This window comes from Heterodontus francisci, chromosome 28 (assembly GCF_036365525.1).
Source record: "Heterodontus francisci isolate sHetFra1 chromosome 28, sHetFra1.hap1, whole genome shotgun sequence".
Taxonomy (NCBI): Eukaryota; Metazoa; Chordata; class Chondrichthyes; order Heterodontiformes; family Heterodontidae; genus Heterodontus; species Heterodontus francisci.
Window position 1 is genome coordinate 38529655 of NC_090398.1, and position 13593 is coordinate 38543247.

Sequence of the window (13593 nt, forward strand, 5' to 3'; positions counted from 1 at the left end):
TAGCCCAGTATTCTGCAATCCTGTTACTCCTTCGGAAGTGAATCACCTCACACTTTTCCGCATTAAACTCAATTTGCCATCTCTCAGCCCAGCTCTGCAGCCTATCTATGTCCCTCTGTAACCTACAACATCCTTCGGCACTATCCACAACTCCACCGACCTTCGGGTCATCCGCAAATTTACTAACCCGCCCTTCCACACCCTCATCCAGGTCATTTATAAAAATGACAAACAGCAGTGGCCCCAAAACAGATCCTTGCTGTACACCACTAGAAATTCTACACCAGGATGAACATTTACCATCAACCACCACCCTCTGTCTTCTTTCAGCTAGCCAATTTCTGATCCAAAGCACTAATTCACCTTCAATCCCATACTTCCGTATTTTCTGCAATAGCCTACCGTGGGGAACTTTATCAAACGCCTTACTGAAATCCATATAGACCACATCCACGGCTTTACCCTCATCCACCTGTTTGGTCACCTTGTCAAAAAACTCAATAAAGTTTGTGAGGCACGACCTACCCTTCACAAAACCGTGCTGACTATCTCTAATGAACTTATTCTTTTCAAGATCATTATAAATCCTATCTCTTATAACCTTTCAAAACATTTTACGCACAACCGAAGTAAGGCTCACAGGTCTATAATTACCAGGGCTGTCTCTACTTCCCTTCTTGAACAAGGGGACAACATTTGCTATCCTCCAGTCTTCCGGCACTATTCCTGTCGACAATGACAACATAAAGATCAAGGACAAAGGCTCTGCAATCTCCTCCCTGGCTTCCAAGAGAATCCTAGGATAAATCCCATCTGGCCCAGGGGACTTATCTATTTTCATACTTTCCAAAATTGCTAACACCTCCTCCTTGTGAACCTCAATCCCATCCTGCCCGGTATTCTGTATCTCGGTATTCTCCTCGACAACATTTTCTTTCTCCACTGCAAATAGTGACGAAAAATATTCATTTAACACTTCCCCTATCTCCTCCGATTCCACACACAACTTCCCACTACTATCCTTGATTGGCCCTAACCTATCTCTAGTCATTCTTTTATTCCTGATATACCTATAGAAAGCCTTAGGGTTTTCTTTGATCCTATCCGCCAATGACTTCTCGTGTCCTCTCCTTGCTCTTCTTATCTCTCCCTTCAGATCCTTCCTGGCTAGCTTGTAACTCTCAAGCGCCCTAACTGAGCCTTCACGTCTCATCCTAACATAAGCCTTCTTCTTCCTCCTGACAAGCTCTTCAACTTCTTTAGTAAAGCACGGCTCCCTCGCTCGACAACTTCCTCCCTGCCTGACAGGTACATACTTATCAAGGACACGCAGTAGCTGCTCCTTGAAGAAGCTCCACATTTCGGTAGTGCCCATTCCCTGCAGTTTCCTCCCCATCCTACGCATCCTAAGTCTTGCCTAATACATCATAATTTCCTTTCCCCCAGCGATAATTCTTGCCCTGCTGTATATGCCTGTCCCTGCCCATCGCTAAGGTAAACCTAACCGAATTGTGATCACTATCACCAAAGTGCTCACCAACTTCCAAATCTAACACCTGGCCGGGTTCATTACCCAGTACGAAATCCAATGTGCCATCGCCCCTGGTTGGCCTGTCGACATACTGTGTCAGAAAACCCTCCTGCACACACTGGACAAAAACTGACCCATCTAAAGTACTCGAACTATAGTATTTCCAGTCAACATTTGGAAAGTTAAGGTCCCCCATAACCACCACCCTGTTACTCTCGCTCCTGTCAAGAATCATCTTTGCTATCCTTTCCTCTACATCTCTGGAACTATTTGGAGGTCTATAGAAAACTCCCAACAGGGTGACCTCTCCTCTCCTGTTTCTAACCTCGGCCCAGACTACCTCAGTAGACGAGTCCTCAAACGTCCTTTCTGTCGCTGTAATACTCTCCTTGATTAACAATGCCACACCTTCCCCCCCCTTTTACCATCTTCTCTGTTCTTAGTGAAACATCTAAATCCCGGAACCCGCAACATCCATTCCTGCCCCTGCTCTACCCATGTCTCTGAAATGGCCACAACATCGAGATCCCATGTACCAACCCATGCTGCAAGCTCATCCACCTTATTCCGGATGCTCCTGGCGTTGACGTAGACACATTTTAAACCAAGCTCTTGCTTGCCAGTGCCCTCTTGTGTCCTTATAACCTTATCCCTGACCTCAATACTCTCAACATCCTGCACACTGGAACTACAATTTAGGTTCCCATCCCCCTGCTGAATTAGTTTAAACCCCCCCGCCCCCCCCCCCCCCCCCCCCCACGAAGAGCACTAGCAAATATTCCCCCCTGGATATTGGTACCCCTCTGGTTCTGGTGAAGACCATCCTGTTTGTAGAGGTCCCACCTACCCCAGAAAGAGCCCCAATTATCCAGGAAACCAAAACCCTCCCTCCTACACCATCCCTGCAGCCACGTGTTCAACTCCTCTCTCTCCCTCTTCCTCACTTCGCCAGCACGTGGTACGGGCAACAACGCAGAGATAACAACTCTGTTTGTTCTCGCTCTAAGCTTCCACCCTCGCTCCCTGAATTTCTGCCTTAAATCCCCATCTGTCTTACTACCTATGTCGTTGGTGCCTATGTGTACCAGGACTTGGGGCTGCTCCCCCTCCCCCTTGAGGATCCTAAAAACACGATCCGAGACATCACGTACCCTGGCACCTGGGAGGCAACACACCAACCGTGAGTCTCTCTCGTTCCCACAAAACCTCCTATCTGTTCCCCGAACTATGGAGTCCCCAATGACTAATGCTCTGCTCCTCTTACCCCTTCCCTTCTGAGCAACAGGGACAGACTCTGCGCCAGTGACCTGTATCCCATTGCCTACCCCTGGTAAGTCGTCTCCCCCAACAGTATCCAAAACGGTATACCTGCTGTTGAGGCAAACGGCCACAGGGGATCCCAGCACTGCCTGCTGGTTCCTCTCCTTCCCCTGACGGTAACCCATCTACCTTCTTCTTTTACCTGAGGTGTGACTGCCTCCCGATAACTCCTCTCAATAATCCCCTCCGCCTCCCGAATGATCCGAAGTTCCTCCAGCTCCAGCTCCAGTTCCCTAACGCGGTCCTCGAGGAGCTGGAGCTGGGTGCACTTCCCGCAGATGCAGTCAGCAGGGACACCCTTGGCGACCCTTACCTCCATCATTCTGCAGGAGGAACATTCAACTGCCTTAACCTCCATTCCCAATATTCTAAATTCCCAAGTTTTTAACCAATCACACGATAAAACAAGAAGAGAAATAGAAAAAGCCTTACCTTACCTACACACCACCGAGTCCTTTTTTTTGGTAAGCGGAGGAGGACGGGTGGAAGACACTACAAGAGTAGTGTCTCGGGTTCAGAAACAGCCCAAATATATAGGTTTCTACTTACCCAGCAGTCCCTGCTCCACCGAAACTCCCGATGAAATTGACTTCTCAGTTGTTCACTCCTCGTTCGCAATGCCTGTGCTCCTGGAAAAGCTGCACAACGAAAAGGATCTGCTTGCTCCAGTAGGGAAGTCAATCCCTCGGGACACATATTTAATGTGACTGGTCGAAGGATTAGAGGGGACATGAGAGCAACATTTTTCACACAGGGGGTCGTGGTGTCTGCAATTGAATTGCCGGATCAGTGGTGGAGGCAGAAATCTTCAAATCATTTAAAATATACTATGACCTGCACCTGAAGTGCTGGAACTTGTAAGGCTATTGGCTAGGGGCTGGAATGCAGGATTAAAATGGGCGGCTAGTTGTTTTTCTTTTCAGCCAGCGCAGGCACGATTGGCTGAATTGCCACTTTCCATGTCGTAAGATTTCTATGGTTCTCTGTTTCTAGATGGGAAGAATACACGTATCTCATGCTCTCTCACACAGAGCGCAACATCACCAGTCCTTCTGCAGGAAACTCATCTCAGTGCGCTGCGATGAACAATGTGTCTGTCTACGTGCTATAATATTTATTGGATGTTTCTGAGAGATTTTTATGGCATAAAGGATACCTCTGATAGTGAATTAATGTGTGCAGGATGTTCTGTGATAAAGATGATATTTTCAAAGGGACTTTATTACAAATGATTTTTTTCCTTCACTTTGTCAAAATGAAGCAATTGCCTGTGGGAATGTTTTTACTTATTACTGTCAGTCCTTGGTAAGTAAATCATATGGAAAGAGTTTCTCAATGAATGTGTTATTATTAACCTGCTCTCTCTCTGTCATAGGGTTAAAAATCCTGAGAATAGTGGGAGTGTCTTACAGGTCACAGCGTGTGTATGATGGTGTTTTATAATGTAAAATGTGTTAACATTAAGCTGTATCATAGAACCAAAGGAAGAGTGCCCCGTCTCCACCATGTCTGTATCACAGACCCCGAGCATGTGCGGGCTGATTATTCGCTCTCGCCGATGACTCTCGGTATCTTTCTGTATTCGAAAGCATTCTTCCAAACTGCCAACCACAGAGCCTTTTTTCGTGCCATTTACACATGTCTTTAGCATTTGAGTCGAAATAATTAATGCAAACAACAACAAGTAAGGGACTGGGTACTGAGCCCTGCAGACTCCAATGTAAACTGCTTTCCAGTTGTAAAAACACTAGTCAACCATTCCTCTTTGTTTTCTGCCACAAAGTCAATTTGAACAAAGAACAAAAAACAAAGATAATTACAGCACAGGAACAGGCCCTTCGGCCCTCCAAGCCTGCGCCGATCTAGATCCTCTCTCTAAACATGTCGCCTATTTTCTAAGGTTCTGTATCTCTTTTCTTCCTGCCCATTCATGTATCTGTCTAGATACATCTTAAAAGACTCCATCGTGCCCGCATCTACCACCTCCGCTGGCAATGCGTTCCAGGTGCCCACCACCCTCTGCGTAAAGAACTTTCCACGCATATCCCCCCTAAACTTTTCCCCTTTCACTTTGAACTCGTGTCCTCTAGTAATTGAAACCCCCACTCTGGGAAAAAGCCTCTTGCTATCCACCCTGTCTATACCTCTCATGATTTTGTACACCTCAATCAGGTCCCCCCTCAACCTCCGTCTTTCTAATGAAAATAATCCTAATCTACTCAACCTCTCCTCATAGCTAGCGCCCTCCATACCAGGCAACATCCTCTGCACCCTCTATAAAGCATCGACATCCTTTTGATAATGTGGCGACCAGAACTGTACGCAGTATTCCAAATGTGGCCGAACCAAAGTCCTATACAACTGTAACATGACCTGCCAACTCTTGTACTCAATGCCCCGTCCGATGAAGGAAAGCATGCCGTATGCCTTCTTGACCACTCTATTTACCTGCGTTGCCACCTTCAGGGAACAGTGGACCTGAACACACAAATCTCTCTGGACATCAATTTTCCCCAGGACTTTTCCATTTACTGTATAGTTCACTCTTGAATTGGATCTTCCAAAATGCATCACCTCGCATTTGCCCTGATTGAACTCCATCTGCCATTTCTCTGCCCAAATCTCCAATCTATCTATATTCTGCTGTATTCTCTGACAGTCCCCTTCACTATCTGCTACTCCACCAATCTTAGTGTCGTCTGCAAACTTGCTAATCAGTCCACCTATACTTTCCTCCAAATCATTAATGTATATCACAAACAACAGTGGTCCCAGCACGGATCCCTGTGGAACACCACTGGTCACACGTCTCCATTTTGAGAAACTCCCTTCTACTGCTACTCTCTGTCTCCTGTTGCCCAGCCAGTTCTTTATCCATCTCGCTAGTACACCTTGGACCCCAAGCGCCTTCACTTTCTCCATCAGCCTGCCTTGGGGAACCTTATCAAACGCCTTACTGAAGTCCATGTATATGACATCGACAGCCCTTCCCTCATCAATCAACTTTGTCACTTCCTCAAAGAATTCTATTAAGTTGGTAAGACATGACCTTCCCTGCACAAAACCATGTTGCCTATCACTGATGAGCCCATTTTCTTCCAAATGGGAATAGATCCTATCCCTCAGTATCTTCTCCAGCAGCTTCCCTACCACTGACGTCAGGCTCACTGGTCTACAATTACCTGGATTATCCCTGCTACCCTTCTTAAACAAGGGGACAACATGAGCAATTCTCCAGTCCTCCGGGACCTCACCCGTGTTTAAGGATGCTGCAAAGATATCTGTTCAGGCCCCAGCTATTTCCTCTCTTGCTTCCCTCAGTAACCTGGGATAGATCCCATCCGGACCTGGGGACTTGTCCACCTTAATGCCCTTCAGAATACCCAACACTTCCTCCCTCCTTATGCCGACTTGACCCAGAGTAATCAAACATCTGTTTCTAACCTCAACATCCGTCATGTCCCCCTCCTCGGTGAATACCGATGCAAAGTACTCGTTTAGAATCTCACCCATTTTCTCTGAGTCCAAGCATAACATTCCTCCTTTGTCCTTCAGTGGGCCAATCCTTTCTCTAGTTACCCTCTTTCTCCTTTTATATGAATAAAAGGCTTTGGGATTTTCCTTAACCCTGTTTGCTAAAGATATTTCATGACCCCTTTTAGCCCTCTTAATTCCTCGTTTCAGATTGGTCCTACATTCCCGATATTCTTTCAAAGCTTCGTCTTTCATCAGCCGCCTAGACCTTATGTATGCTTCCTTTTTCCTCTTAGCTAGTCTCACAATTTCACCTGTCATCCATGGTTCCCTAATCTTGCCATTTCTATCCCTCATTTTCACAGGAACATGTCTCTCCTGCACGCTAATCAACCTCTCTTTAAAAGCCTCCCACATATCACATGTGGATTTACCTTCAAACAGCTGCTTCCAATCTACATTTCCCAGCTCCTGCCGAATTTTGGTATAGTTGGCCTTTCCATCTTTCCATAATCTGTTTACATATTTGTACCTCTATCTCACGCTCGCTGTTGGGAGGGCTGTAGTATAGCCCCAACATTGTTACCGCACCCTTCCTATTTCTGAGTTCTGTCCATATTGCCTCACTGCTCGAGTCCTCCATAGTGCCCTCCTTCAGCACAGCTGTGATATCCTCTTTCACCAGTAATGCAACTCCTCCACCCCTTTTACCTCCCTCTCAATCCCGCCTGAAGCATCGATATCCTGGGATATTTAGTTGCCAATCATGCCCTTCCCTCAACCAAGTCTCAGTAATAGCAATAACATCATACTCCCAGGTACTAATCCAAGCCCTAAGTTCATCTGCCTTACCTACTGCACTTCTTGCATTAAAACAAATGCACCTCAGACCACCAGTCCCTTTATATTCATCATCTGCTCCCTGCCTGCTCTTCCCCTTAGTCACACTGACTTCATTATCTAGTTCCTTACAGGCTTTTGTTACTACCTCCTTACTGTCAACTGACCTCAATTGGTTCCCATCCCCCTGCCACATTAGTTTAAACCCTCCCCAACAGCGTTAGCAAAAGCACCTCCAAGGACATTGGTTCCAGTCCGGCCCAGGTGTAGACCGTCCAATTTGTAATTGTCCCACCTCCCCCAGAACCGGTCCCAATGTCCCAAAAATCTGAACCCCTCCTTCCTGCACCATCTCTCAAGCCACGCATTCATCCTGACTATTCTTTCATTTTTACTCTGACTATCACGTGGCACTGGTAGTAATCCTGAGATTACTACCTTTGAGGTCCTACTTTTTAACTTGACTCCTAACTCCCTAAACTCTGCTTGTAGGACCTCATCCCGTTTTTTACCTATATCATTAGTGCCTATGTGCACAATGACAACTGGCTGTTCACCCTCCCCCTTTAGAATGTTCTGCAGCCGATCTGAGACATCCCTGACCCGTGCACTTGGGAGGCAACATGCCATTCGGGAGCCTCGTTTTCGACCACAGAACCGCCTATCTACTCCCCTTACAATCGAATCCCCGAAGACTATAGCCCTTCCACTCTTTTTCCCGCCCTTCTGAACAGCAGAGCCAGCCACGGTGCCATGGACCTGGCTACTGCTGCCTTCCCCTGGTGAGCCATCTCCCTCAACAGTATCCAAAACGGTATACTTGTTTTGGAGGGAGATGACCGCAGGGGACTCCTGCGCTGCCTTCCTGCTCTTTCTCTGCCTTTGGGTCACCCATTCCCTTTCTCCCTCAGCAATCCTAATCTGCGGTGTGACCAATTCACTAAACGTGCTATCCACATTTGGGATCCAATTGGTCACTTTCTCTTGGACCCCAAGTGTTTTTATTTTTGGACCATCATGACATGTGAGACAATGTCAAAAGTCTTGCCAAAATCCATATGCATCATATCCAGTGCACTCATCGACCTTACCTTCCCCTCCTCAAAAAAAACAATAAAATTAGTCAATGGTGTACTTTGCTTAACAAACCACGCTGACTTTCTTTCATTAGTCTATGCCTTTCGAAATGATACTGCCCCTCAGAATAGATTCCAATAATTTGCATACAGCTGAACTTAAGCTACAATTACTCAGATTATTTTTACCGCCATTTTTACATAACTGTACAACGTCGGCAATTCCTTAATTTTCTGGCACCACACCTTTTGCCAGGGAGGATTGAAATGTGATGCTTGGAGCCTCCGCAATTTCCTGCCTTGCTTTGTTCTTAACAGCCTTGGATATATTGGATCTGGGCCTAATAAAGGAGGGTAAGTGAAAATTTTGGTTAAGGAAGATATTACAGCTGTGAGGAGGAATGATATGTTGGAAAGTTCATCAAGTGATGCCCATATGGTTTGAGGTAAGGAACAAAAAAGGGGTAATCACGCTGCTGAGAGTGTACCGTTGACCCCCAAACAGTCAGAGGGAGATAGAAGAGCAGGCATGTAGGCAAATCGCTGAGAAGTGAAAGAGAAATAGAGCAGTAATAGTAGGGGATTTTAATTACCGAAATATTAACTAGGATAGTTTTAGTATGAAAGGAATTGAGGGAGCAGAATCCTTGAGGTGCATTCAGGAGAACTTTTTTGCCCAGTATGTAGCAAGTCCAACAAGAGAGGGCTCAGTTTTTGACATAGTTTTAGGAAATGAAGATGTGCAGGTGGAAGGAGTGGCAGTGGGAGAGCATTTAGGTGTGACCGATCATAATTCAGTCAGTTTTAACATAATTACGGAAAAGGACTGGGATGGAACATGAGTTAGAGTTCTCAATTGGGGAAAGACAAATTTTACTAAACTGAGGAGTGATTTGGCGGAAGTGGACTGGAAACAGCTACTTGAAGGTAAATCAATGTTAGAACAGTGGGAGGCATTCAAAGCGGAGGTTCAGAGGGTTCAGAGTAAACATTACCCTACGAAGACGAAGGGTGAGTCGGCCAAATCTAGAACCCCACGGATATCAACGAGCCTATAGTGTAAGACAAGGCAGAAAAGGAAAGCTTATATCCCAAAACGAGAACTCAGTACGACAGAAAGCTGAGAGGAGTATAGAAATTGGTGGGGTGAAATCAAAATAGCAGTTAGGAAAGGAAAGAGAGGGCGTGAAAGAGTGTTAGTAATCAAAATCAAGGTGAACCCAAAGATGTATTGTCAATATATTAAGAGTAAGAGGACAACTAAGGAGAGATTAGGGCTCATAAAAAACCAAAACTGTAACCTATGTGCAGGAGCAGAAGATATTGGTATTATTTTATAAAGACAATAGGAGCAGGAGTAGGCCATTCGGCCCATCGATCCTGTTCCACCATTCATTATGATCATGGCTGATCATCCAACTCAATAGCCTGTTCTGGCCTTTGCCCCATACCCTTTGATCCCTTTAGACCCAAGAGCTATATCTAACTCCTTCTTGAAAACATGCAATGTTTTGGCCTCAACTGCTTTCTGTGCGAGCGAATTCCACAGCCTCACCACATTCTGCGTGAAGAAATTTCTTCTCATCTCAGTCCTGAAAGGTTTATCCCGTTTCCTTAGTCGATGACGTCTGGTTCTGGACGGACCCAACATCGGGAACATCTTTCCTGCATCTACCCTGTCAAGTCCGGTTGGAATTGTATAGATTTCTTTGAGATCCCCCCTCAGTCTTTTGAGCTCTAGCGAAAATAATCATAACCGACACAATCTCTCTGCATACGTCAATCCCACCATCACAGGATTCATTCTGGTAAACCTTCGTTGCACTCGCTCTATAGCAAGGACATCCTTGCTCAGATAAGGAGAACAAAACTGCACACAATATTCCAGGTGTGGCCTCACCAAGGCCCTCTACTTGCTGCAAGACATCCCTGTTCCTGTACTCGAATCCACTCGCTATGAAGACCAACATACCATTTGACTTCTTTACCGCCTGTTGCACCTGCATGCTTACCTTCAGCAACTGGTATACAAGAATATCCAGATCTCGCTGCATATTCCCCTCTGTCAGTTGATAGCCTTTCAGATAATAATCTGCCTTTCTGTTTTTGTTACTAAAGTGGATAACCTCACATTTATCCACATTATACTGCATCTGCCATACATTAGAGAACTCACTCAACTTGTCCAAATCACCCTGAAGTCTCTCTGCATCTTTTGCACAACTCACCCTCTCACCCAGCTCTGTGTCATCTGCAAATTTGGAGATATTACATTTAGTTGCCTCATCAAAATCATTAATGTATATTGTGAATAGCTGGAGTCCGAGCACCGATCACTGCGGGACCCCACTAGTCACTGCCTGCCATTTGGAATAGGATCCATTTATCCCTACTCTTTGTTTCTTTTCGCCAACCAATTTTCTATCCATCATAATACATTACCCCCAATCCAATGCGCTTTATTTTTACATGTTAATATCTTTTGTGGACTTTGTTAAAAACCTTCTTAAAGTCCAAATAAAGCACATCCAGTGGCTCCCCCTCATAAACTCTACGAGTTGCACCCTCGAAAAATTCTAATAGATTTGTCAAGTATGATTTCCCTCTCGTAAATCCATGCTGACTCTGCACGATTCTACCACTGTTCTCGAAGTGCTCTGCGATAAAATCTTTGATAATGGTATCTAGAATTTTCCCCACTACCGACGTCAGGCTGACTGGTCTTTAACACCCTGCTTTTTTCTCTACCTCCCTTTTTAAGTATTGGGTTTACATTAGCTACCCTCCAATCTGTAGGAACTATTCCAGAGTCCGAAGAATCTTGAAAGATGACCATCAATGTATTCACTATTTCTAGGGCCACTTCCCTTAGTACTATGGGATACGTACCATCAGGCCCCAGGGATTTATCGGTCTTCAACCCCATCAATTTCCCCAACACCATTTCTCTCCAATACTGATTTTTTCTCAGTTCGTCTCTTTCACTAAGCCCAACATTTCTGGTATGACATTTTTGTCCTCCTTTGTGAAGACAGAACTAAAGTATGCATTTCGTTGGTCGGCCATTTATTTATTGCCCATAATAAATTCCCCTGTTTCTGTCTGTAAGGGGCCGACATTTGTCTTCACCAATTTTTTCCTCTTCAGATACCTTCAGAAACTTTTACAGTTAGATTTTATGTTCCCCGCAAACTTGCTCTCATACTCAATTTTCCCCTTATTAATCATTCCCTCGGTCCTCCTTTGCTGAATTCAAAACTGCTCCCAATCCTCAGGTCTGTTGTTTTTTTCCTGGCAAATTTAGAGGTCTCGTCCTTGGATCTAATGATGTCTCTAGTTTCCCTTGTAAGCCATGGTTTGGCTACCTTTCCCGTTTTAATTTTGCGCCAGACAGGGATAAACAATTGTTGCAGTTCATCAAGGCGCTCTTAAAATGTTTGCTTTGGCCTATCCACCGTCATTCCTTTAAGTAACGTTTCCCAATCCGTCATAGCCACCTCGCGCCTCATACCTTCGTAGTTTCCTTAACTATGATTCTGGACCCTTGCCTCAGAATTAAGTACGTCATTCTCCATCTTGATGAATAATCTAAAATATTATGGTCGGTAGTCCTCTCGGGATCTTGCACCACTAGATTGTCAATTATTCCTCTTTCATTGCACAATACCCAGTTCTAGGTTGGCCTGTTCTCTCGTTGGTTCCTCAATGTATTGGTCCAGAAAACCATCCCATACACACTCCAAGAATTCATCCTCTGTGGAATTGTGACTAATTAGATTTGTCCAATCTATATGCAGATTAAAATCATCCATAATTACAAATGTTTCTTTATCACATGCATCTCCAATGTCCTGTTTAATGCCATTTTCAACGTCACCACTACAGTTTGGGTGCCTATATAGAATGCCCCACCCCCCACTACCGTTTTTTGTCCATTAGTGTTTCTCAGCTCTACCCATAAAGATTCCAAATAGTCAGAGCTAATATCTTTCCTCACTATTGCGTTAATTTCCTCTTTAACCAGCAATGCAACTCCACCGCCTTTTGCTTTTTGTCTGCCCTTCTTAAATACTGAATATCCCTGGATGTTCATTTCCCATCCTTGTCTGGGTAATCCCGTCTCTATCATACTCGTTTACATCTATTTGCGCGATTAATTCATCCACTTTATTGTGAATGCTGCATGCGGTAAGGAACAAAGCCTTAAGGCTTGTCTTTTTAAAATTACTTGCCCTCTTCCCACTATTTCCCCCTGTGGTTTGTTTGATTCTGGCCCTTGACACCTCTGCGATTCATTTTCGGATTCGACTTACTGTCTTTTGTTCTTGTCTTTGATCCTTCCTCCTCTGGCTCCTTGCAAAGATTACCATTCCCCTGCCATTTTAGTTTAAACCCTCCCCAACCACTCTCGCAAGTACTCCCCCGAGGACATTAGTACCGGTCCTGCCCAGGTGTAACCCGCCCAGTTTGCACAAGTTCCATCTCCCCCAGAATCGATCCCAATGCCCCAAGAATCTAAAACCCTCCCCCTCACACCATCTCTTCAGCCATACATTCATCCGATATATCCTGCTATTTCTACTCGGACTAGCATGTAGAACATAGAACATAGAGCAGTACAGCACAGTCCAGGCCCTTCAGCCCACCATGTTGTGCCAAACCTTTAACCTACTCTAAGATCCAACTAACTACCTACCCTTCATTCTGCTATCATCCATGTGCCTATCCAAAATTCGCTTAAATGCCTCTAATGTATCTGCTTCTACTACCACCGCTGGCAGCGCATTCCACGCACCCACCTTTCTCAGTGTAAAAAGTCTACCTCTGACATCTCCCCGAAGCCTTCCTCCAATCACTTTAAAATTATTCCCCCTGGTGATAGCCCTTTCCACCCTGGGAAAAAGTATCTGGCTATCTAATCTATCTATGCCTCTCATCATATCGTACCCCTCCATCAAGTCACCTCTCATCCTTCTTCGCACCAATGAGAGAAGCCCTAGCTCCCTCAATCTTTCTTCGTAGGACATGCCCTCCAGTTCAGGCAGCATCCTGGTAAATCTCCTCTGCACCCTCCCTAAAGCTTCCACATCATTCCTATAATGAGGCGACCAGAACTGAACACAATATTCCAAGTGTGGCCTTATATAGCTGCAGCATAACTTCGCGGCTCTTACACTCAATCCCCCTGTTAATGAAAGCCAACACACCATACGCCTTCTTAACAACCCTATCAACTTGGGTGGCAACTTTGAGCGATCTATGGACATGGACCCCAAGATCCCTCCGTTCCTCCACACTACCAAGAATCCTGTCTTTAAGCCTGTATTCCGCATTCAAATTCGACCTTGCAAA